The 26,608-nt window shown below is 48.8% G+C and overlaps 1 long non-coding RNA gene across 1 annotated transcript in view; it reads left to right on the top strand.

Moving 5' to 3' along the window:
* LOC140403409 (uncharacterized) overlaps nt 1–24,061 on the top strand; it is a 36,130-nt gene extending 12,069 nt beyond the window's left edge. Inside the window, exon 3 of the long non-coding RNA XR_011938303.1 lies at nt 22,170–24,061. This is a non-coding gene — a long non-coding RNA (uncharacterized lncRNA). The remainder of the gene's footprint in view (nt 1–22,169) is intronic.
* Nucleotides 24,062–26,608: the final 2,547 nt, after the last annotated feature.

Here is a 26,608-nt window from a genome sequence, read left to right as displayed (position 1 = left end):
GCACTGACTGCCTGCCCTTTCTGGTGGTCACCCATTTCTCTGCCTGCACCTTGGGTGTGACCACATTTACATAACTGCGATCTATGACGCTTTCCGCCACCTGCATGCTCCTAAGTGCATCCAATTGCTGCTCCAACCGAACCATGCGGTCTGTGAGGAGCTGCAGTTGGGTGCACTTTCTGCAGATGAAGCCATCCGGGACGCTGGAAGCCTCCCGGACCTGCCATATCTCACAGTCAGAGCACAGCACCCCTCTAACTGACATTGCGTCAATTAATTAAAATTAAAATTTGTCTTTTTTTTTTAAAATACCTTTTTTTAAAATTGCAAAGTTACTGTCAACTATCTGTTTCCTAGCACTAGATTTCTAATAGAAATGCGATAGCTAACTATAATACTCTCCGATCTCTGGCTTAGATATCCTCTAAATTATAATTAAGTTATTATGTTTAATTAGTTCCCAAACACTCAAATTTTTTTTAAAATTTAGGTTAGAATCCCAACCAGCCACTCAGGTCACAGCTTTTCTGTGATGTCACTTCAGTTTCCCCCCGACACACACAATTTGAAAAAAGGTATAAAAGTAAAAATCACTTACTTACCTTCTGAGTGTCTGAGATGTTCTCAGGTTCTCTCGCTGACAGAGACTGCTCCTCCACCTCCGATCCTTGACCTGCACAATGCTAATAATATAATAATATAATATGGCACTTACCTTACACCAATGGGTCTTATTATTAGGTTAGAGGAGGAGGGCGGGTGGGAGACACTACACGTGTAGTGTCTCGGGTTTCCTCTCCACCAGAATTTATTGGTTGGGGGGGGGGACTTGCCAGAGGTCGAACTTCCGGTTCCCGCCTTATATAAAAACAAATAAAACAGAAAAGAAGAACAGACCCGGGACCAGGTAAGGCTTTTTAAACTCACTACTCACCTCCCAGAAGGCCCCTGCGCACCGCTGCCGCCGAAATCCAAAGGGCTGCTCCTGTAAAGGTAAGGTTTTTAAACTCACTACTCACCTCCAAGAAGGCCCCTGCGCACCGCTGCCGCCGAAATCCAAAGGGCTGCTCCTGTAAAGGTAAGAGCTTTTAAACTCACTACTCACCTCCCAGAAGGCCCCTGCGCACCGCTGCCGCCGAAATCCAAAGGGGATTTCCCAAAGAGTCCCCCAAAGAGACTGGTCCCGTTTGGTGGACAACAATCCCACAGAGCCAGCGAGCACCGTCGTTGAAGTTACGAATGAGAACCGCGTCATGAAATGAAAAAAATATTGAAAATCACTTAATGTCCCAAGTAGGCTTCAAATGAAGTTACTGTGAAAAGCCCCTAGTCGCCACATTCCGGCACCTGTTCGGGGAGGCTGGTATGGGAATTGAACCGTGCTGCTGGCCTGCCTTGGTTTGCTTTCAAAGCCAGCAATTTAGCCCTGTGCTAAACAGCCTCTTTTCATCATGTACGAAGTGTCGAAGAGGCTGACGTCAAAGTGGACAACGCCTTACGAATCTTGGTTATGACGCACCTTTGCGTTGATGTCCTGCAGAATCAAACAGCCGTGTACAAAGTCTACAACCCATTAATATCTCAGCAGGGGCAACTCCGGTTACTGTGCGCGGCGTGGTCTTGTGTGAAAATAAAAATCCTAATGGTTTCAAGTCCACCGAGCTGCATGTTTAACCACCTGCACAGCCCCCGTTTAACCGCCTGCACAGCCCCCGTTTAGCCGCCTGCACAGCCCCCGTTTAACCGCCTGCACAGCCCCCGTTTAACCGCCTGCACAGCCCCCGTTTAATCGCCTGCACAGCCCCCGTTTAGCCGCCTGCACAGCCCCCGTTTAACCGCCTGCACAGCCCCCATTTAACCGCCTGCACAGCCCCCGTTTAGCCGCCTGCACAGCCCCCGTTTAACCGCCTGCACAGCCCCCGTTTAACCGCCAGCACAGCCCCCGTTTAACCGCCAGCACAACCCCCTTTGCCAAACCTTTAGAAGTTGGAGGGTTTGGGATGGTGCGGACGTGGCAAATCCCGTTGCTCTTCACAAAAATGGGAAACTCTTCACTCGTGAAAGAAGCCCGGTTATCGACCACGAATACCTCCTAGATTCCCTGGTTGGAATGGGAAATGTGCAACCACTCGAGGGTTCGCCCAGGAGGTGAGCGTCACCATCTTGTGGACCTCCAGCCATTTCGAGTGGGCATCCACCAGGGCTGAGAAACATCGTAAGTAGCCAATAACAGGACCCAGTGCTGAATCATTGCAGACGCTATCGGCAGGATTGCCTTGTTTTCACGGAAGAGGCCTAGCCATGGCTTGTGCTCGGTGACGATATAAAAATGGCGGCCATAGATGTATTGATGAAATCGCTTTGCACCGAACACCATCGCCAGACCTTCTTTCTCGATCTGGGCATATTTTCTCTCGGCCGCAGCCAGGGTCCGGGAGGGAAAACCGATCGGATGGTCACGTCAAATCTGCCCCAATTCCATAGTGCGAAGCATCACATGTGATGTAACAATGGCTTTGAGGGGTTTAACTGTGTCAACAGCCCAGAAGAGGACAACCACCACTTCACCATGTCAAACGCCGAACCCTGGGCCTTGGCGGGGGGCGGATGGCCAAATTCAGAATGAAGCGCTCATAATCATTCACTCATCCCAGAAAAGAGAGAAGTTCCGTGGCGTCCGCCATGGAGATAAATCACCTGGTTGCACGGTGCACCGAAAACAACCTCTCTCTAAATCTTGGAAAGACCAAGGAACTGATCATCGACTTCAGGAGGCGCAGCACGACCCCCCCCCTCTACATCAATGGCTCCAAAGTGGAGGTGATCGATAGCTTTACGTTCCTGGGGGTCACCATCACCAACAGTCTGTCCTGGTCCACTCACGTTGATGCAACAGTCAAGAAACCCCAACAACGTCTCTACTTCCTACGGGTGCTAACGAAATTCGGCATGTCTGCATCGACTCTCACAAACTTCTACGGATGTGCAATAGGGAGCATCCTATTCGGCCGTATCACAGCCTGGTGTGGCAACTGCTCGGTCCAAGATCGCAAGAAACTGCAGAGTGTAGTGAACTCAGCCCAACGCATCACACAAGCTCGCCACCCCCACATTGATTCTGTCTACACCTCCCGCTGCCTCAGGAAGGCAGACAGCATTATCAGAGACCACTCCCACCCAGGCTTTGCCTTCTTCCAGACCATTCCATCAGGCAGAAGGTACAGAAGTCTGAAGACCCGCACATCCAGGCATAGGAACAGCTTCTTCCTCACAGCTACCAGACTCCTCAACGACTCCCCCTCGGACTGATCTGTTCCCTGTAAGAACACTATTCACGACACCCTATGCTGCTCTTGCTCATGTATTTGCTTTGTTCGTCCCCTTGTTCCGCACTGTAACCAATCACTGTTTGTCGATGTACCATTTGTCAATATTCCCTGTTGATTATTCTTGTGTCGACTGTGTACGTTCCTCGGCCGCAGAAAAATACTTTACATGTGACAATAAATCAAATCAAATCAAATGAAAACAAATCAAATCGCAGAACAGGAGCATTTTGATTGCCCACACTTCTCTGTGACCAGGGGTGGGCCAGCTTGCTCCACCCGATATCCCAAATATACCATTTCTTTCGCGTGGAATACGCACAGCGCGCGGGGCAGACGGACCCCATGTTCAGAAAACCTTTCCGCACAGCCTTATTTACAAACAGTATACTTCCCGGCAGACAGGGTACTTCCCTGGTCCGTGATTTACTGGCTGACCTTATATAGTAAGACGTTTTACAACACCAAGTTAAAGTCCAACAGGTTTGTTTCGATGTCACTAGCTTTCGGAGCGCTGCTCCTTCCTCAGCGCTTCCAGCAGCGCTCCGAAAGCTAGTGACATCGAAACAAACCTGTTGGACTTTAACCTGGTGTTGGAAGACTTCGTACTGTGCTCACCCCAGTCCAACGCCGGCATCTCCACATCATGACCTTATATACACTGGTTAATTGAAATACCCTGCCCTTGGGGTGGCACATCGGCACAGTGGTTAGCACTGCTGCCTCACAGCGCCGATGTCCCAGGTTCGATCCTGGCTCTGGGTCGCTGTCCGTGTGGAGTTTGCACATTCTCCCCGTGTCTGCGTGGGTCTCACCCCCACAACCCAAAGCTGTGCAGGGTAGGTGGATTGGCCACGCTAAATTGCCCCTTAATTGGAAAAAAAGAATTGAAATGAAATGAAATGACAATCGCTTATTGTCCAGCGGGAGCATTGCGGAATTTCAGCAGGAGCTGAGAATTTTTCTTTTTTTAAAAATTAGTTTTTTAGGCGGGAACAGGAAGTCGACCCGCGGACGTCTGGGAAGACCCTCACCAATAAATTCTGGTGGAGAGGAAACCCGAGACACTACACGTGTAGTGTCTCCCACCCACCCTCCTCCTCTAACCTAATAATAAAACCCATTGGTCTGAGGTAAGTACCATATTTTATTATATTATTATTATTTTTATAAAAATTTAATTTAGTTGTTAGCCAGATCTTGGTAGAAAGTTAGAGGAATGGCAGGGAAGGGAGTGCAATGTTCCTCCTGCAGGATGTTTGAGGTGAGGGATGCAGTTAGTGTCCCTGCTGATTTTACCTGCAGGAAGTGCTGCCATCTCCAGCTCCTCCAAGACTGAGTTAGGGAACTGGAGCTGGAGTTGGAAGAACTTCGGATCATTCGGGAGGCAGAAGGGGTCATAGATAGCAGCTTCAGGGAATTAGTTACACCAAAGATTGGAGATAGGTGGGTAACTGTAAGAGGGACTGGGAAAAAACAGTCAGTGCAGGGATCCCCTGCGGTCGTTCCCCTGAGAAACAAGTATACCGCTTTGGATACTTGTGGGGGGGCGACTTACCAGGGGTAAGCCATGGGGTAGGGGCCTCTGGCACGGAGTCTGTCCCTGTTGCTCAGAAGGGAAGGGGGGAGAGGAGCAGAGCATTAGTAATTGGGGACTCTATAGTCAGGGGCACAGATAGGAGATTTTGTGGGAGCGTGAGAGACTCACGTTTGGTATGTTGCCTCCCAGGTGCAAGGGTACGTGATGTCTCAGATCGTGTTTTCCGGGTCCTTAGGGGGGAGGGGGAGCAGCCCCAAGTCGTGGTCCACATTGGCATTAACGACATAGGTAGGAAAGGGGACAAGGATGTCAGGCAGGCTTTCAGGGAGCTAGGATGGAAGCTCAGAACTAGAACAAACAGAGTTGTTATCTCTGGGTTGTTGCCCGTGCCACGTGATAGTGAGATGAGGAATAGGGAGAGAGAGCATTTAAACACGTGGCTACAGGGTGGTGCAGGCGGGAGGGATTCAGATTTTTGGATAACTGGGGCTCTTTCTGGGGAAGGTGGGACCTCTACAGACAGGATGGTCTACATCTGAACCTGAGGGGCACAAATATCCTGGGGGGGAGATTTGTTAGTGCTCTTTGGGGGGGTTTAAACTAATGCAGCAGGGGCATGGGAACCTGGATTGTAGTTTTAGGGTAAGGGAGAATGAGAGTATAGAGGTCAGGAGCACAGATTTGACGTCGCAGGAGGGGGCCAGTGTTCAGGTAGGTGGTTTGAAGTGTATCTACTTCAATGCCAGGAGTATACGAAACAAGGTAGGGAACTGGCAGCATGGGTTGGTACCTGGGACTTTGATGTTGTGGCCATTTCGGAGACATGGATAGAGCAGGGACAGGAATGAATGTTGCAGGTTCCGGGGTTTAGGTGTTTTAGTAAGCTCAGAGAAGGAGGCAAAAGAGGGGGAGGTGTGGCGCTGCTAGTCAAGAGCAGTATTACGGTGGCGGAGAGGATGCTAGATGGGGACTCTTCTTCCGAGGTAGTATGGGCTGAAGTTAGAAACAGGAAAGGAGAGGTCACCCTGTTGGGAGTTTTTTTATAGGCCTCCTAATAGTTCGAGGGATGTAGAGGAAAGGATGGCGAAGATGATTCTGGATATGAGCGAAAATAACAGGGTAGTTATTATGGGAGACTTTAACTTTCCAAATATTGACTGGAAAAGATATAGTTCGAGTACAATAGATGGGTCGTTTTTTGTACAGTGTGTGCAGGAGGGTTTCCTGAAACAATATGTTGACAGGCCAACAAGAGGCGAGGCCACGTTGGATTTGGTTTTGGGTAATGAACCAGGCCAGGTGTTGGATTTGGAGGTAGGAGAGCACTTTGGGGACAGTGACCACAATTCGGTGACGTTTACGTTAATGATGGAAAGGGATAAGTATACACCGCAGGGCAAGAGTTATAGCTGGGGGAAGGGCAATTATGATGCCATTAGACGTGACTTGGGGGGGATAAGGTGGAGAAGTAGGCTGCAAGTGTTGGGCACACTGGATAAGTGGGGCTTGTTCAAGGATCAGCTACTGCGTGTTCTTGATAAGTATGTACCGGTCAGACAGGGAGGAAGGCGTCGAGCGAGGGAACCGTGGTTTACCAAGGAAGTGGAATCTCTTGTTAAGAGGAAGAAGGAGGCCTATGTGAAGATGAAGTGTGAAGTTTCGGTTGGGGCGATGGATAGTTACAAGGTAGCGAGGAAGGATCTAAAGAGAGAGCTAAGACGAGCAAGGAGGGGACATGAGAAGTATTTGGCAGGAAGGATCAAGGAAAACCCAAAAGCTTTCTATAGGTATGTCAGGAATAAGCGAATGACTAGGGAAAGAGTAGGACCAGTCAAGGACAGGGATGGGAAATTGTGTGTGGAGTCTGAAGAGATAGGCGAGATACTAAATGAATATTTTTCGTCAGTATTCACTCAGGAAAAAGATAATGTTGTGGAGGAGAATGCTGAGCCCCAGGCTAATAGAATAGATGGCATTGAGGTATGTAGGGAAGAGGTGTTGGCAATTCTGGACAGGCTGAAAATAGATAAGTCCCCGGGACCTGATGGGATTTATCCTAGGATTCTCTGGGAGGCCAGGGAACAGATTGCTGGACCTTTGGCTTTGATTTTTATGTCATCATTGGCTACAGGAATAGTGCCAGAGGACTGGAGGACAGCAAATGTGGTCCCTTTGTTCAAAAAGGGGAGCAGAGACAACCCCGGCAACTATAGACCGGTGAGCCTCACGTCTGTAGTGGGTAAAGTCTTGGAGGGGATTATAAGAGACAAGATTTATAATCATCTAGATAGGAATAATATGATCAGGGATAGTCAGCATGGCTTTGTGAAGGGTAGGTCATGCCTCACAAACCTTATTGAGTTCTTTGAGAAGGTGACTGAACAGGTAGACGAGGGTAGAGCAGTTGATGTGGTGTATATGGATTTCAGCAAAGCGTTTGATAAGGTTCCCCACGGCAGGCTATTGCAAAAAATACGGAGGCTGGGGATTGAGGGTGATTTAGAGATGTGGATCAGAAATTGGCTAGCTGAAAGAAGACAGAGGGTGGTGGTTGATGGGAAATGTTCAGAATGGAGTACAGTCACAAGTGGAGTACCACAAGGATCTGTTCTGGGGCCGTTGCTGTTTGTCATTTTTATCAAGAGGAAGGCGCAGAAGGGTGGGTGAGTAAATTTCCAGACGATACTAAAGTCGGTGGTGTTGTCGATAGTGTGGAAGGATGTAGCAGGTTACAGAGGGATATAGATAAGCTGCAGAGCTGGGCTGAGAGGTGGCAAATGGAGTTTAATGTAGAGAAGTGTGAGGTGATTCACTTTGGAAGGAATAACAGGAATGCAGAATATTTGGCTAATGGTAAAGTTCTTGAAAGTGTGGATGAGCAGAGGGATCTAGGGGTCCATGTACATAGATCCCTGAAAGTTGCCACCCAGGTTGATAGGGTTGTGAAGAAGGCCTATGGAGTGTTGGCCTTTATTGGTAGAGGGATTGAGTTCCGGAGTCGGGAGGTCATGTTGCAGCTGTACAGAACTCTGGTACGGCCGCATTTGGAGTATTGCGTACAGTTCTGGTCACCGCATTATAGGAAGGACGTGGAGGCTTTGGAGCGGGTGCAGAGGAGATTTACCAGGATGTTGCCTGGTATGGAGGGAAAATCTTATGAGGAAAGGCTGATGGACTTGAGGTTGTTTTCGTTGGAGAGAAGAAGGTTAAGAGGAGACTTAATAGAGGCATACAAAATGATCAGGGGGTTGGATAGGGTGGACAGTGAGAGCCTTCTCCCGCGGATGGATATGGCTGGCATGAGGGGACATAACTTTAAACTGAGGGGTAATAGATATAGGACAGAGGTCAGAGGTAGGTTCTTTACGCAAAGAGTAGTGAGGCCGTGGAATGCCCTACCTGCTACAGTAGTGAACTCGCCAACATTGAGGGCATTTAAAAGTTTATTGGATCAACATATGGATGATAATGGCATAGTGTAGGTTAGATGGCTTTTGTTTCGGTGCAACATCGTGGGCCGAAGGGCCTGTACTGCGCTGTATTGTTCTATGTTCTATGTAGGCTTCACGTGAAGTTACTGTGAAAAGCCCCTAGTCGCCACATTCCGGCACCTGTTTAGGGAGGCTGATACGGAAATTGAACCATGATGCTGGCCTGCCTGGTCTGCTTTAAAAGCCAGCTATTTAGCCCTGTGCTAAACAAGCCCCAATTCAACACTCTAAACTTATTTAAAAAAAGATATCCCGTCCTTAGTAATGGTGCTCGTTTTCCACAAGGAGCACCGGAATTACATTTCCCACATTTTACTCCATTTGTGGAAGCATTGGAAAGGGTGCAGAGGAGATTTACCAGAATGTTGCCTGGTATGGAGGGAAGATCTTATGAGGAAAGGCCGAGGGACTTGAGGCTGTTTCCGTTAGAGAGAAGACGGTTAAGAGGTGACTTAATTGAGGCATACAAAATGATCAGAGGATTGGATAGGGTGGACAGCGAGAGCCTTTTTCCTCGGATGGTGATATCTAGCATGAGGGGACATAGCTTTAAATTGAGGGGAGATAGATATAAGACAGATGTCAGAGGTAGGTTCTTTACTCAGAGAGTAGTAAGGGCGTGGAATGCCCTGCCTGCAACAGTAGTGGACTCGCCAACACTAAGGGTATTCAAATGGTCATTGGATAAACATAAGGGAATAGTGTAGATGGGCTTTAGAGTGGTTTCACAGGTCAGCGCAACATCGAGGGCCGAAGGGCCTGTATTGCGTTGTAATGTTCTATGTTCTATGTTCTATTTGTCAACTTTTAGCCCACTTACCTATCAGTTAGCGACTCGACGATGAGCCTTGATTGGTCAGTTGGTGACCGGAGGATGGGCTTCGATTAATAATCTTTAACCTTTAATAATATTTATTGCCACAAATGGGCAGCACGGTAGCAATGTGACTTCACAGCTCCAGGGTCCCAGGTTCGATTCCCCGCTGGGTCACTGTCTGTGCGGAGTCTGCACGTTCTCCCCATGTCTGCGTGGGTTTCCTCCGGGTGCTCCGGTTTCCTCCCACAGTCCAAAGACGTGCAGGTTAGGTGGATTGGCCATGATAAATTGCCCTTAGTGTCCAAAAAGGTTAGGAGGGGTTATTGGGTTAAGAGGCTCGGGTGGAAGTGAGGGCTTAAGTGGGTCGGTGCCGGCTCGATGGGCCAAATGGCCTCCTTCTGCACTGTATGTTCTAAGTTCTAAGTAGGCTTACATAAACACTGCAATGAAGTTACTGTGAAAAGCCCCTCGTCGCCACATTCCAGAGCCTGTTCGGGTACACAGAGGGAGAATTCAGAATGTCCAATTCACCTAACAGCACGTCTTTCGGGACTTGTGGGAGGAAACCGGAGCACCCAGAGGAAACCCACGCAGACACGGGGAGAACGTGCAGACTCCGCACAGGCAGTGATCCAAGCCGGAATCGAACCCAGGACCCTGCAACTGTGAAGCAACAGTGCGAACCACTATGCTACCATGACGCCCAGATAGTGACTGGAGGGTGGGCTTCGATTGGTCAGTTCGTGAGTGGCCTATGAGCAAATAGTCTTTCCTCACTCTGCGCACACGGGAAGTATTTATTAAGCGGGAGAGCGCAATGTCAATCCAGCGGTTGGCGTGACGAGGCATGGGCCGTTCGGGTGGAGAGGGGTGGGGGTGACACAGGCTTGGGATGGAACACCGAGAGGAGGTGGGGAACGGGGGCACGCTAACTTAATAACACTTACTCACTCCAGCTGCATTTGGCATGACCTTCTCCACTGGCTGCTGTGAAAGTTTCACCTCCCACAGAGAGATTCTCAGAATCCACCGGCTCGGCCCGACACGCTGGGGGCTTTTTTTTTTTCCATTGCACAGATTCACGGTCTCGACACTGATTTATCAAAAATAGAAAGAGGTGATTAAGATGGGTGATGAAGATTGGTGAGATCCGTACACAGTCATGCCTCCCAGTGTTGTCTCAGATCTGCTCAGATAGAAGTGTGGTAGAACGTAGACAGACTGAGAATCCTGTGTGGTGCAGTGTGACCACAAGACATGAAGCAAGCTGACAGATCAGCAGCAGTCAATCTTTCCCTGCAGTCAACCTTGGCTTCTGCCTCCGTTTTAAGTTAATTGTGGTTTCAACCTGCTCGAGATCGAGATTGATTCTCTGGACGTTGAGCACAGGCTCTGATATTTCCGTGGGACCTGGGCAACGCCGGCCGGGCCAGCAAACCGTGGCCATCCCTAATGGCCGTCAACCTGAGGGCCACGTCGGCCATTTTAGAGTCAACTGTGGGTCTGGAGTCACAAGGAGGTCAGGCCGTGTGACGAGGCCTATTTACCCTCCCCCCCACCCCCAGTGAGTGAACCAGATGTTTTTTTTTAATGACAGTCGATCATTTCAGGGCTTCGATCCCAGATTCAAATTCAATTCCTGTCGCTGAGGCGGTGGGATTACTTGGCCCAGTGACATGACCCCGACACCACATTACCCCTTCCTGGTACTGTGGCGATGAGGATGTGGAGGGATCGGGGGAAATGTGTGTTTGGAGAGTCCCATCCAATGTATTTCTATTGTCATGTGAGAGTACCTTTAAGAAATGAGTGATGAAGAAATGTACCTTTTAGAAATGAGTGTTCAAGAAATGTACCTTTAAGAAATGGGTGTTTATCAATGATGTCAGAGAGTGGATGGAGCTGGGCTGGGTCAGCTTTTTACTTTCGTTTTAGGCTGTTTGCTGCAGGGTGTGTTTTAGTTTCGTTTTCAGAGCTGGATAGCTGCAGTCACAGCCAGAAGGTGTATTAGAGTCTCTCTCTGTAATCTAAAAACTGTAAATCGATCCTTTGGTGATTTAAAACTAATAACTGCTCGCAATAGTGACTTTAACCTGATGTGCTTCTGTTAAAAGTTCTTTTTTAAGTCTTATGGATGTTAAAAAGAACAGCTTAAGGATTACTTAGTGTTGTATTCTTTGGGGGTTGTATTTGAATTAATGGTTGCTAAGATGCTCACTGTATGTTTTAAAAAGGTTAACGTGAGTTCATGGAATAAACATTGTTTTGCTTTAAAAAATACTTTTCCATTTCTGCTGCCCCACACCTGTAGAGTGGGCCGTGTGCTCCCCAGACCACAATCTAGTAAAAGTTGTGGGTCTGGTGAACTCCATGAGACACTTTGGGATTCTCTCAACCCTGGCCCATAACAAATTGCGGGCTCATCCGGGATAAAAGTCTATCTATTGGATTGGCTTAGTGAACTTAAAGACAGTGAGGGTGAGCATATTTTGGGTGCTTTTCAGGTGTGGTATTTTAGTTTAAGTAGGGAGTGTGTTGTGGACAATGGCTCTTTCAGGTGCTCTGACGTTTTTGGGGTTGGAGACGGTCACACGCAGTACGTTACGGACAGAGACTAAAAGCAGACTGTTAGATTTGGCAAAAACATTGCAGTTAACATTACCTGACAAAATGCAAAAAGGTGAGGTAATTGTGGTGGTGGCTAAGCATTTAAAGTTGCCTGAGATACAGTTTGACTCATTGGAAATGGCAAAAATTCAGTTACAAATTAAACAAATGGAACATGAGAAAGAATTAAAACAGCTTAAATACAAAAGATATAGAGAGGAAAAAGAAAGAGAAAGGGAGATACAGATCAGGGAAAAAGATAAAGAGAGAGAGTTTGAACTTCAGAAAATGGCCATGTTTTTTAACAGTCAGTTAAAATTGGCAGGCGTAAAGGGAAATGTACAATTGGATGATAGTGATGAGAATAGTGAGAAAGAGCGTCATAGTTGAAGGCTTGGTGGGGATCTAATTAAATATGTCCAAGAATTGCCAAGGTTTAATGAGAAGGAGGTAGAAGCCTTTTTCATTTCATTTGAGAAGGTAGCTAAACAAATGAAATGGCCACAGGACATGTGGGTATTACTGATTCAAACAAAGCTGGTAGGTAGGGCTAGTGAAGTGTTTGCATTACTATCAGAGGAGGTATCTGAGTCGTATGAGGAGGTGAAAAAATCCATCTTAGGTGCATATGAACTAGTGCCTGAAACCTACAGACAAAGGTTTAGAAATTTAAGGAAAGAACCTGGTCAAACATACATGGAGTTTGAAAGGATCAAACAAAGTAATTATGATAGGTGGATAAGGGTTTTGAAAATAGACTAAACATATGAAGCTCTCCGAAAAATTATACTTTTGGAGGAGTTTAAAAATTCTATTCCTGATGTAGTGAGAACTCAGGGTAGTTGTTATGGGGGATTTTAACTTTCCAAATATTGACTGGAAACGCTATAGTTCGAGTACTTTAGATGGGTCCGTTTTTGTCCAATGTGTGCAGGAGGGTTTCCTGACACAATATGTAGATTGGCCAACAAGAGGCGAGACCACATTGGATTTGGTACTGGGTAATGAACCAGGACAAGTGTTAGATTTGGAGGTAGGTGAGCACTTTGGTGATAGTGTCCACAATTCGGTTACGTTTAATTTAGCGATGGATAGGGATAGGTATAAGTCACAATTTTAAGAGATACGGGAGCTAGTCAATCTTTAATGGTAAGAGATGAGGAGTTATGTAGTTTGGGAAGAATATAGCCAGAAAAGGTGATAATATGTGGAATTCAGGGTGAGAGGAGTAGTGTTCCATTATATAAGGTAAGGTTGGAAAGTCCAGTGAAGAGTGGTGAAGTGGTAGTGGGAGTAATAGAGGAACTATCTTGTCCAGGAATACAGTTTATCTTGGGAAATGATATAGCTGGATCACAGGTGGGAGTGATGCCTACTGTGGTTGATAAGCCAGTGGAAAATCAGACAACTGAAGTGTTGAAGGGCGAATATCCTGGGATTTTTCCGGATTGTGTCGTAACAAGGTCGCAAAGTCACAGGTTAAGACAAGAGGAGAAATCAGAGAGTGAAGGGATGAGATTTCAGAGCCTTTGACTTTGATCTTTGGGTCCTCGCTGTCCACGGGGATTGTGCCAGAGGACTGGAGAGTGGTGAATGTTGTCCCTCTGTTCAAGAAAGGGAATAGGAATGACCCTGGTAATTATAGGCTGGTTAGTCTTACTTTGGTGGTCGGGAAGATAATGGATAAGTTAGGATTTATGACCATTTGGAAAGATGCAGCTTAAGAAAGAAAGAAAGAAAATCGCTTGTCACGAGTAGGCTTCAATGAAGTTACTGTGAAAAGCCCCTAGTCGCCACATTCCAGCGCCTGTTCGGGGAGGCTGGTACGGGAATTGAACCGTGCTGCTGGCCTGCCTTGGTCTGCTTTCAAAGCCAGCGATTTAGCCCTGTGCTGAACAGCCCCTATCCGGGATAGTCAACACGGATTCGTGCCTGACAAATTTGACTGAATTCTTTGAGGAGGTAACTAAGTGTGTAGATGAAGGTAGAGCAGTTGATGTCGTATACGTGGATTTTAGTAAGGCGTTTGATAAGGTTCCCCATGGTTGGCTCATGAAGAAAGTAAGGAGGTGTGGGATAGAGGGAAATTTGGCGAATTGGATAAGTAACTGGCTATCACATAGAAGACAGAGGTTGGTGGTGGATGGAAAATTTTCAGACTGGAGACCAGTTACCAGCGGTGTACCACAGGGATCAGTGCTGGGTCCTCTGCTATTTGTGATTTTTATCAATGACATGGAGGAAGGGGCTGAAGGGTGGGTCAGTAACTTTGCTGATGACACCAAGATTGGTGGAGTAGTCGGTGAGGTGGAGGGCTGTTGTAGGCTGCAAAGAGACATTGATAGGATGCAGAGCTGTGCCGGAAAACGGCAGATGGAGTTTAACCCTGATAAGTGCGAGGTGATTCATTTTGGTAGGAAAAATTTGAATGCGGATTACAGGGTCAATGGCAGGGTTCTGAGGAATGTGGAGGAACAGAGATATCTTGGGGTTCATGTCCACAGATCTCTGAAGGTTGCCACGCAAGTGGATAGGGCTGTGAAGAAGGCTGATAGTGTGTTAGCATTTATTAACAGGGGGCTTGAGTTTAAGAGCCGCGGGGTTATGCTGCAACTGTACAGGACCCTGGTGAGACCACATTTGGAGTATTGTGTGCAGTTCTGGTCACCTCATTATAGGAAGGATGTGGAAGCATTGGAAAGGGTGCAAAGGAGATTTACCAGGATGCTGCCTGGTTTGCAGGATAGGTCTTATGAGGAAAGGTTGAGGGAGCTAGGGCTTTTCTCTTTGGAGCGGAGGAGGATGAGAGGCGACTTAATAGAGGTTTATAAGATGATGAGGGGGATAGATAGAGTGGACGTTCAGAGACTATTTCCTCGGGTGGATGTAGCTGTTACAAGGGGGCATAACTATAAGGTTCGGGGTGGGAGATATAGGAGGGATGTCCGAGGTAGGTTCTTTACTCAGAGAGTGGTTACAGTGTGGAATGGACTGCCTGCTGTGATAGTGGAGTCGGACACTTTAGGAACTTTCAAGCGGTTATTGGATAGGCACATGGAGCACACCAGAATGACAGGGAGTGGGATAGCTTGATCTCAGTTTCGGACAATGCTTGGCACAACATCGAGGGCTGAAGGGTCTGTTCTGTGCTGTACTGTTCTATGTTAAAGGTGAAGTGCAATTATCAGAAACGATTTTTGATCAGATGGTTGAAAAAGAACAAGAACAGGTGGAGGATGAGGCGGATATTTTTAGTTCAGGAAAATTGGCGGAGTTACAACAGAAAGATGTAGAAATAAAACGGATATATCAGAAAGCATATACAGAAGAGGAATCTGAGTGTATACCAGAGTGTTATTACCGTAAAAGTAATGTCTTGATGAGAAAATGGAGACCTTTACATATGCAGGCGGATGAAAAGTGGGCAGATGTTCATCAAGTAGTATTGCCGGTAGGGTATAGAAAGGAGGTGTTGCGAGTTGCACATGTGGTACCAGTGGGAGGTCATTTGGGAATAAGGCAAACTCAAGCTAAAATCCAGAAACATTTTTATTGGCCTGGACTACATAAAGATATAGTTAAATTTTGTCAATCATGTCACACATGTCAAGTGATAGGGAAACCTCAAGCAGTGATAAAACCAGCGCTCTTAATACCCATTCCAGCATTTGAGGAAACTTTTACAAGGGTCCTAATTGATTGCGTAGGACCGCTTCCTAAAGCAACAAGTGGGAATCAATATCTTTTGATGATAATGGATGTGTCTACTAGGTTTCCAGAGGTCATTTCAGTATGTAATATAAGAGCTGAAAAAATTGTGGAGGAGTTACTTAAATTCTTGATGCACTATCAAATATGATGAGACGAGAGTAGAGTGTAATCGAGGCTTTATTACGCAGAGATGTGTAGCCTCCTGCAGCTGCTGCCGAAATGGCTGCAGTTCGGAGAGCACGCACATTTATACTCCGCCTACTGGGTGGAGCCAGCAGGCAGGGATCTACCCCCATACCTGTAGTACAGGGGCCTTACCGTACTACCCCTCGTATGCAGTATATACAATACAACAGTGGTGACTCCCACATTCACCCCCTGTTAAAAAAGAGTCTAGCGGGGGTGGTGAAAAACTATTTACATTCAGGTGTTTAACATTTTAAGGAAATGTTGACAAATTCAGACCATCGGGCGCCTTAGAACATAGAACATAGAACAATACAGCGCAGTACAGGCCCTTCGGCCCACGATGCTGCACCGAAACAAAAGCCATCTCACCTACACTATGCCATTATCATCCATATGTTTATCCAATAAACTTTTAAATGCCCTCAATGTTGGCGAGTTCACTACTGTAGCAGGTAGGGCATTCCACGGCCTCACTACTCTTTGCGTAAAGAACCTACCTCTGACCTCTGTCCTATATCTATTACCCCTCAGTTTAAAGCTATGTCCCCTCGTGCCAGCCATTTCCATCTGCGGGAGAAGGCTCTCACTGTCCACCCTATCCAACCCCCTGATCATTTTGTATGCCTCTATTAAGTCTCCTCTTAACCTTCTTCTCTCCAACGAAAACAACCTCAAGTCCATCAGCCTTTCCTCATAAGATTTTCCCTCCATACCAGGAAACATCCTGGTAAATCTCCTCTGCACCCGCTCCAAAGCCTCCACGTCCTTCCTATAATGCGGTGACCAGAACTGTACGCAATACTCCAAATGCGGCCGTACCAGAGTTCTGTACAGCTGCAACATGACCTCCCGACTCCGGAACTCAATCCCTCTACCAATAAAGGCCAACACTCCATAGGCCTTCTTCACAATCCTATCAACCTGGGTGGCAACTTTCAGGGATCTATGTACATGGACACCTAGATCCCTCTGCTCATCCACACTTTCAAGAACTTTACCATTAGCCAAATATTCCGCATTCCTGTTATTCCTTCCAAAGTGAATCACCTCACACTTCTCTACATTAAACTCCATTTGCCACCTCTCAGCCCAGCTCTGCAGCTTATCTATGTCCCTCTGTAACCTGCTACATCCTTCCACACTGTCGACAACACCACCGACTTTAGTATCGTCTGCAAATTTACTCACCCACCCTTCTGCGCCTTCTTCTAGGTCATTGATAAAAATGACAAACAGCAACGGCCCCAGAACAGATCCTTGTGGTACTCCACTTGTGACTGAACTCCATTCTGAACATTTCCCATCAATCACCACCCTCCGTCGTTGCGAGCGCCGCAGTTCTGGTGGCGATTTCGCCGTCGGTTCGGTCGGCGGTGACTCCGGGAGCGTGTCGACCTCATCTTCATCCCCGGGTGGGACCAAGGGGAGGACGGATCGTCCTGGAGTGGGGGCTGTGGGGGGGTGCGCTGGGTGTGTGGAACCTGCTGGTGCCAGGTCCCTGAGGGAGACAGTATCCTGGCAGCCGTCGGGGTACGCTACGTAGACGTACTGCGGGTTCACGTGGAGTAGCTGTACCCTCTCAACCAACAGGTCCGCCTTGTGGAGCCGCACGTGTTTGCGGAGGAGGACAGGTCCTGGAGCTGCCAGCCACGTTGGGAGCGAAACCCCAGACGTGGACTTCCTGGGGAAGGCAAAGAGACGATCATAGGGAGTTTCTTTAGTCGCGGTGCACAGGGGCGGCCAAATGGAGTGAAGGGTGTCGGGGAGGACCTCCTGCCAGCGGGAGGCTGGGAAATTTCTGGACCGTAGGGCCAGCTGGACGGCCTTCCAGACCCTCTCATTCTCCTGCTCCACCTGTCCGTTTCCCCGGGGGTTGTAGCTGGTCGTCCTGCTGGAGGCGAAACCCCTGCTGAACAGGTACTGGCGCAGCTCATCGCTCATGAATGAGAATCCCCTGTCACTGTGGATGTAGGCGGGGAAACCGAACAGAGCGAAGATGGTGTTGAGGGCTTTGATGACGGTGGCAGACGTCATATCGGGGCATGGGACGGCGAAGGGGAATCTGGAATATTCGTCGACCACATTAAGAAAGTACATGTTTCGGTCGGTGGAGGGGAGGGGCCCTTTGAAGACCACGCTGAGGCATTCAAAGGGGCGGGAGGCCTTCACCAGGCGTGCACGGTCTGGCCGGTAGAAGTGCGGTTTACACTCCGTGCAGGCCTGGCAGTCTCTGGTGATCGCCTTGACTTCCTCGATGGAGTAGGGCAGATTGCGGGCCTTGATGAAGTGATAAAAGCGGGTGACCACCGGGTGACGGAGATCATCGTGCAGGGTCCGGAGTCGGTCCACTTGTGAGCTGGCACAAGTACCTCAGGATAGGGCATCGGGGGGCTCGTTGAGCTTACCGGGGCGATACAAAATCTCGTAATTGTAGGTGGAGAGCTCGATCCTCCACCGCAAGATTTTATCATTTTTGATCTTACCCCGCTGTGTGTTGTTAAACATGAAGGCAACCGACCGTTGGTCAGTGAGGAGAGTGAATCTCCTGCCGGCCAGGTAATGCCTCCAATGCCGCACAGCTTCAACGATAGCTTGGGCCTCCTTTTCGACAGAGGAATGCTGAATTTCAGGGGCATGGAAGGTGTGGGAAAAGAATGCCACGGGCCTGCCTGGTTGAGGGTGGCAGCTAGAGCGATGTCTGATGCATCGCGCTCAACTTGGAAGGGGAGCGTCGACCGCGTGCATCGCGGCCTTGGTGATGTCGGCCTTGATACGGTTGAAGGCCTGGTGAGCCTCGGCCGTCAGGGGGAAAACTGTACAGTGAATGAGTGGGCGGGCCTTGACCGCATTATTAGGGACCCACTGGGCGTAGTACGAGAAGAAGCCCAGCCATCGTTTGAGGGCCTTGGGGCAGTGGGGAAGGGGGAGATCCATGAGGGGGCGCATGCGATTGGGGTCGGGCCCTAGAACTCCGTTCTGAACCACATAGCCGAGGATGGCTAATCGGTTCGTGCTGAACACGCACTTCTCCTTGTTGTAGGTTAGGTTGAGGAGTTTGGCGGTGTGGAGGAATTTGGAAAGGTTAGCGTCGTGGTCCTGCTGGTCGTGGCCGCAGATGGTGACGTTATCCAGGTACGGGAAGGTGGCCCGCAGTCCGTACCGGTCAACCATTCGGTCCATCTCCCGTTGGAAGACCGAGACCCCGTTAGTGATGCCAAAGGGAACCCTAAGGAAATAGTAAAGACGGACGTCCACTTCAAACGCGGTGGACGGGCGGTCCGCCTTGTGAATGGGGAGCTGGTGGTAGGAGATTTCAGGTCCACTGTTGGGAAGACTCGGTACTGCGCAATCTGATTGACCATATCAGATATGCGTGGGAGGGGGTACGCGTCGAGCTGCGTGTACCGATTGATGGTCTGACTGTAGTCAACGACCATCCTGTTTTTCTCCCCGGTTTTCACCACTACCACTTGGGCTCTCCAGGGGCTGTTGCCGGCCTCAATGATGCCTTCCTGCAGCAGCTGCTGGACCTCAGACCTGCTGAAGGTCCTGTCCTGGGCGCTGTACCGTCTGCTCCTGGTGGCGACGGGTTTGCAATCCGGGGTGAGGTTTGCAAACAGAGAAGGCGGGTTGACCTTAAGGGTCGTGAGGCCGCACACAGTAAGGGGAGGTAGGGGCCCGCCAAATTTCAGGGTTAGGCTCTGGAGGTTGCACTTGAAGTCCAGGCCGAGTAGCAAGGCAGCGCAGAGGTTGGGGAGGACGTAGAGCCGGAAACCGCTGAACTCTACGCCCTGGATGGTGAGGGTGGCGATGCAGTACCCCCGGATCGCCACGGAATGCGATCCGGAGGCCAGGGAGATTTTATGGTTAATGGGGGGTACCGTGAGGGAGCAGTGCCTTATCGTATCGCGGCGCATAAAGCTCTCAGTGCTCCCGGAGTCCAGAAGGCAGGATATCTTGTGCCCGTCGACCTTCACCTTTGTCGACGCGGTCGCGAGGTTGTGCGGTCGGGACTGGTCGATCGTGATGGAGGCGAGACGCAGCTGGTCAGTGGCGGTTGCAGGCGATGAGCGGCCCAATGAGGCGGCCGACGAGCAGGGGTCCTGAGGCAAGCAAGATGGTGGCGCCCACGGGCCGCACGTGTCCTGAGGCAAGCAAGGTGGCGGCGCCCACGGGTCGCTGGTGGGGGGGTGCAGGGACAATAGCGGCGATCGAGCAGGCCTGGCACACAGCAGCAAAATGTCCTTCCTTCCCGCAGGCCTTGCAGAGTGCGCTCCGCGCCGGGCAGCACTGCCGGGGATGTGTTGTCTGTCCGCAGAAGTAGCACTTGGGTCCCCCGGGGTTGGTTGGCTGCCGCGCGGCGCAGGCCTGGAGTTGGCTGGGGGCGGTCGCTGATGGGGTCCACGATGGGGTGTTCGCTGGCAGGTCCATGATGCCCAGGAGGGGTGGGCCGTGCGGTCGGGGGCATACGCCCGCCCATACATTGCGTGAGGCGACTGTGAGCGAGATCGCTAGTTTCTTGGTCGCCGCGAGGTCGACCGCGTGCATCGCGGCCTTGGCGATGTCGGCCTTGATACGGTTGAAGGCCTGGTGAGCCTCGGCCGTCAGGGGGAAAACGACCTTCTAAGAGGCGCTGGCGGATGTAGGCCGACCCTATGCCCGTAACGAACACGTCTCTAACTAGCAGGTCAGAATGTTAAACGGCCGAACCGGCCTGGCAATCGCAGTCTCTCACCAGGGTGCGCAGGGCACGCCAGAAATCTTCCACAGACTCACCGGGGAGTTGATGCCGCGTGGATAGGTGACTGGCATAGATTTTGTTGGTCTGCTGAGTGTAGTTCTCCTTCAGTAGTGCCATGACCTCAGTGTAGGTCGGCAAGTCCGGATGAGGAGAAAGAAATTGGAGCTCAGCCGCGTGTAAAGGATCTGGAGCTTCTGTGCCTCTGGGATTGGGTCTGTCGCAGATCCAATGTAAGCTTCAAAGCAAGCCAGCCAATGTGCGAAGACCAACTTGGCGTTGTCTGCTTGAGGGTGCAGCTGCAGGCGATCAGGCTGGATGTGGAGATCCATCTTTGTAAAATCTCTGTGTAATAAATTGATGCACTATCAATTACGACGAGACGAGAGTAATCAAGGCTTTATTACACAGAGATGTGTGGCCTCCTACAGCTGCTGCCGAAATGGCTGCAGTTCGGAGAGCACACACATTTATACTCCGCTTACCGGGCGGAGCCAGCAGGCAGGGATCTACCCCCGTACCTGTGGTACAGGGGCCTTACCGTAATACCCCTCGTATGCGGTATATACAATACAACAGTGGTGACTACCACAATTCTTTACTAGATATGGACTATAATCGGACAGCGAAGGTCGACGGGCACAAGATATCCTGCCTTCTGGACTCCGGGAGCGCTGAGAGCTTTATCCGTCCCGATATGGTAAGGCGCTGCTCCCTCATGGTACACCCCATTAACCAGAAAATCTCCCTGGCCTCCGGATCCCACTCTGTGGCGATCCGGGGGTACTGCATCGGAAATACAATCGGATCAAGGATCAAATTTTACCTCAAAGTTATTCAAAGAAGTTATGGATAGCTTAGGAATAAAACAATTTAAATCAACTGCATACCATCCAGAATCACAGGGAGCGTTAGAAAGGTGGCATCAGACATTAAAGACAATGTTGAGGGCGTATTGTCAAGATTATCCAGAGGATTGGGATAAAGGAATTCCAATCTGTTTGCAATTAGGGATGCTCCTAATGAGTCTACCAAATTTAGTCCTTTTGAACAAATTTTTGGTCATGAGGTAAGAGGACCACTTAAATTGATTAAGGAAAGATTGGTGGGTGAGAAACTGGAAATTACACTATTGGATTACGTGTCAAATTTTAGGTAACGATTAAATAGAGCAGGGGAATTGGCTAGACAACATTTAAAAGTTGTTTAAAATGTGATGAAACGGGTAGCGGACAAGAAATCCAAAGTTCGTAGTTTTGCCAGTGGGGATAAAGTTTTAGTGTTGTTACCAGTGGTAGGTGAACCTTTAAAAGCAAGGTTTTGTGGACTGTAACAGATTGAAAGGAAATTAAGTGAGGTGAATTATGTGGTAAAAACACCAGATAGAAGGAAGACTCACCGAGTGTGTCGTGTGAATATGCTTAAAAGGTACTTTGAAAGGGAAGGAGAGAAAAAGGAGGAGGTTTTAATGATTCTAACTCAAAGTGACAAATCAAATCCAGATGACTGTGAATTTGACATACCTCAAATTAAATTGGAAAATGAGGATGTTCTTAAAAATTGGGATAAATTGTTGAGTTACCTTCCAGAGGAAAAACAAACTGACCTGAAAGAGTTATTGATATCACATGGGCAAGTTTGTGGAGATAAATTGGGAAGTACTAAAATGGCTATACATGATGTAGATGTGGGAAATGCTGTTCCAATCAAACAACATCCATATAGACTTAACCCTTTAAAATTGGCACAGGTTAACAAAGAGATTGAGCGTATGCTTAAAAATGGCATAATTGAAGTGGGTTGCAGCCAATGGAGCTCACCCATAGTGATGGTACCTAAACCAGACGGTACCCAACGGTTGTGTGTGGACTATCGAAAGGTTAATGCAGTTACATGAACGGACTCTTATCCTATCCATCGTTTGGAGGATTGCATTGCGAAAGTGGGACAATCAGCTTTTATTTTCAAACTGGATTTACTTAAAGGTTACTGGCAGGTACCTTTATCCGAAAGGGCGAAGGAGATTTCAGCTTTTGTGACTCCAGATGGTATATCCCAATTCACAGTTATGCCATTTGGCATGAAAAACGCCCCAGCCACATTTCAACGGTTAACTAACAAAGTTGTTTCAGGATTATCCAATTGTGCGGTATACATCGACGATCTGGTAATTTACAGCCAGACATGGAAAGAACATTTGAAACATCTGATGGAGTTAGTCGATCGACTTCAGGAGGCGGGTTTGGTGATAAACCTAGCCAAAAGTGAATTTGGAAAAGCCCAAGTCACTTTCCTTGGCCACACAATCGGACAGGGTTGACTGGTCACACGGGATGTGAAACCAACAGTTATTGAGGAGTTTTCAATACCCTCGACACAAACGGAAATAATGAGATTTCTTGGCATGAGTGGATTTGATCGAACATTAGTGAAACGTTTTTGTAGCGTGATTGCTCCACTGATGGACTTGCTGAAGAAACGTCACAAATTCCAGTGGACAGCGGAGTGTCAACAGGCATTTGACGGCCTGAAGGCTGTGTTAACCACTGCTCCTGTGTTAGTCATCTCAGATTATACCAAACCGGTCAAAGTGGCTGCCGATGCGAGCGATGTGGGCGTAGGTGCGGTGCTTCTACAAGACGACGGCGAAGGGCTTGAGCGGCCTGTTGGTTATTTTTCAAAGAAATTGAATTCTCACCAGAAAAAGCATTCGATGATTGAGAAGTAGATGTTGAATTTGGTGCTGGCTTTGCAACATTTTCACATTTGTGTGACCAGCAATCCATCTGACACCGTTATACATACGGATCATAATGCGTTGACGTTTTTGGAGCTATTCCGGAATAACAATGCGAGGCTGTTTCGCTGGAGTTTATTGTTACAGCCATTTCATTTAAAAATAGTACATGTGGCAGGACGGGAAAATTTGTCACAAATGTGATTGAACAGAAGCAATTTCAGTTGGAGCAAGAAGAACAAAACAAAAAGTGGACGATATTATTATACCTGTTTGCATGTGTTGGTTTTTTTTAAACAAAAAAGTATATTTACTGTGTGCATTTCTTAAAGGATAGTGAAAAGGTGAAAAATGAATCCATCTTGATGTTGATGGTTTATTTTTTTTCTTGGGGGGAAGGTGTCATGTGAGAGTACCTTTAAGAAATGAGTGTTTAAGAAATGTACGTTTTAAGAAATGGGGTTTATCAGTGATGTCAGAGTTTGGGTGGAGCTGGGCTGTCTGTCAGCTTTTTACTTTTGTTTTAGGCTGTTTGCTGCAGGGTGTGTTTTAGTTTCGTTTTCAGAGCTGGATAGCTGCAGTCACAGCCAGAAGGGGTATTAGTCTCTCTCACTGTAATCTAAAAACTGTAAATCGATCCTTTGGTGATTTAAAACTAATAACTGTGACTTTAACCTGATGTGCTTCTGTTAAAAGTTCTTTTTTAAGTCTTATGGATGTTAAAAAGGAAAGCTTAAGGATTACTTAGTGTTGTATTCTTTGGAGTTGTATTTGAATTGATGGTTGCTAAGATGTTCACTGTATGTTTTAAAAAGGTTAACTTGAGTTCATAGAATAAACATTGTTTTGCTTTAAAAAATACTTTTCGATTTCTGCTGTCCCACACCTGTAGAGTGGGCCGTGTGCTCCCCATACCACAAGCTAGTAAAAGTTGTGGGTCAGGTGAACTCCATGATACACTTTGGGGTTCTCTAAACCCTGACCCATAACACTATCACAGGGGGGTTTCCCAGATGGGAGGCCGGGATTAGATGCACCGTGTTGACGGCCATTTTAAATACTCGACGTCCCAATTGGGGCAAATTTCCGCTGGTGTTTTGCCCACCGCATGGGGACGTCACCAACTTGCCAGAGGTGGCCTCCTCCCTGTGAGAGCCCCGGGGGAAAGGGGATCGGGGTGGGGTTGCAATCGGATCCCAGAGACCGGAGCCCTCTCCCGCCCCCAAAAGGGAAGATATGGAGGGGCTCTTCCTCCGGCCCACAAGGCCTGTTGCTTTCATTCCTCCAAGGGATTTTACCCCTCCCAATGTGCCACCTTGTTAGGGCGCCCCCAGCGATACCAAACCCTCCTCCCCACCCCCCCCCCCCCACCCCTCCCCCCAACTCTCCTGGCTGTGCTGATGGGACCTCAGAACTGCTGGCCCTGTGGTCGGCCAGGCGTCAATCAGGAGCCCGCCCGTCTGCCATCTTTAATTGGATTAAGTGGGCCCAGGCAGCCAATGAGGAAGCTACCTTGAGGTAGGTGACTCCACGGTGGGAAGGAGGGTTCAGGACTCCTCTGGAATCCCCTCATCTCCCCATCACTGGGAATTTCTTCCAGACCCGCTACCCGCTCACTGGTATTTCGGAAGTTAGCATTGTAAGGACAGGATGAGGCCATTCGGCTTTCTGCAATCTTCTTCTGCAACCAATCAAACCCTCCCTGACCGCCATCCATCCACCATCATTCCAAACCCTTTAATAATCCAGCAGAGTCTATCAATGACCGTTTCATTGACGCCTCCCTCATGCCCCTTTGCAACTTACTGCTCCCAATGACTTTATTTAACAGACCCTCGGGTTGCTGTCGTTCCAGGATTGGTCTGGAGTCTCCAGGACACTGTAGATGCAACTTTGGAGAAACAGAATCCGGACATTAAAGAGGGATGGTGTTTTTTCATTCTTCTTTGAACATTTTTCCTCACCAGACACTGATTTGGCCGTACAACAATGGCTGGCGTGTTGGGAAAGTCATGTGATGGAACCCTACGTTCTACTCTTTCTGGCACAGTGGTTAGCACTGCTGCTTCACAGCTCCAGGGTCCCGGGTTCAATTCCCGGCTTGGGTCACTGTCTGTGCGCAGTCTGCCCGTTCTCCCAGTGTCTGCGTGGGTTTCTTCCGGGTGCTCCGGTTTCCTCCCACAAGTCCCGAAAGACGTGCTGTTAGGTGAATTGGACATTCTGAATTCTCCCTCTGTGACCCGAACAGGCGCCGCCGGAATGTGGCGACTAGGGGATTTTCTCAGTAACTTCATTGCAGTGTTAATGTAAACCTACTTGTGACAATAATAAAGATTATTATTATAAAGTATTATGTAAGTCATCCAGTTACACAGTGAAAAGCTCAAGGCCCAGAATTAACCCCTGACAGTGTGAGTCATGTTCTTTCAGTTTGAGTCTGTCGCCATGAATATTCCTCTCAGCCTCCTATCCCCATCGCCAGTGGTTCTTTCTATTCTGCGTGCTGCTATTGTTCTCTCGCTCTCTTACATCCCAATGTCTAAATCCTTCGAGTTGACAAGGTGGATAAAGGGGCTTTTTCAGATGTATAAATAGTTGCCGGCGGGGCCACCCAGCTGCATTTGAGTACAAGAGTGAGGAGGTCATGTTGAACTTGTATAATACACGGGTTGGGCCTCATCTGGCGATAGTGTCCGAGGAGCCCCTTAGGGATGAGTTGGGGCTTTGGGGGGTGGGTACGGGAGTTCAGAGATCTGGATGCCATTGAAAAAGAGGGCCTCGATCACTTCCTGCACTGACGGTTTGCGATGAGCGCAGCTCCTCAATGCAGGAAATGGGCGGCCTCGATGGGGTGTTCCCCGCTGAGGCCCCATATCAAACCAGTGTGATGTCTGCTCTGTGAGTGCCTGGAAACACCCGGCTAAACGCTCTCGTCCTGAGAGCCTGTTCCGATTCGGTTAGATCAACTGTTCTTGAAGCGGAGCTTTGTGAGTCCTCCCCACAGGATGGATCCTTAAGAATGTGACCATCTTCCACCTGGCGAGTGTGCCCGAGCCAGGGCCCCTGCTTCCTCAGTCACAACGTACTGGTGGACCTTGTCTTTGGGAGGCCTGTCCTGGGGGGGCGGCGGGGCGGCGGGGCAGCGGGGGAGGGGGGGAGGGGGGGCGGCGGGGCGGCGGGGCAGCGGGGGAGGGGGGAGGGGGGGGTGGGGGTGATGCTGTGGGATCGAGGGCAGACATGCGGCACTCTGTCCCACAACAACAATCTGAGTCTTTGAAGCTGGGTTTCCATGGGAGGGACCCATGCAGCACCATCAGCGCGGAACGAGTTGGAGCTGAGGATGGGACAAAGAACAAAGAAATGTACAGCACAGGAACAGGCCCTTCGGCCCCCCAAGCCCGTGCCGACCATGCTGCCCGACTAAACTACAATCTTCTACATTTCCTGGGTCC

This window comes from Scyliorhinus torazame, chromosome 27 (genome assembly GCF_047496885.1).
Source record: "Scyliorhinus torazame isolate Kashiwa2021f chromosome 27, sScyTor2.1, whole genome shotgun sequence".
NCBI classification, from domain to species: domain Eukaryota; kingdom Metazoa; phylum Chordata; class Chondrichthyes; order Carcharhiniformes; family Scyliorhinidae; genus Scyliorhinus; species Scyliorhinus torazame.
Note: the sequence above shows the minus strand (reverse complement) of the source record. Positions and strands in the feature narration are given on the sequence as shown.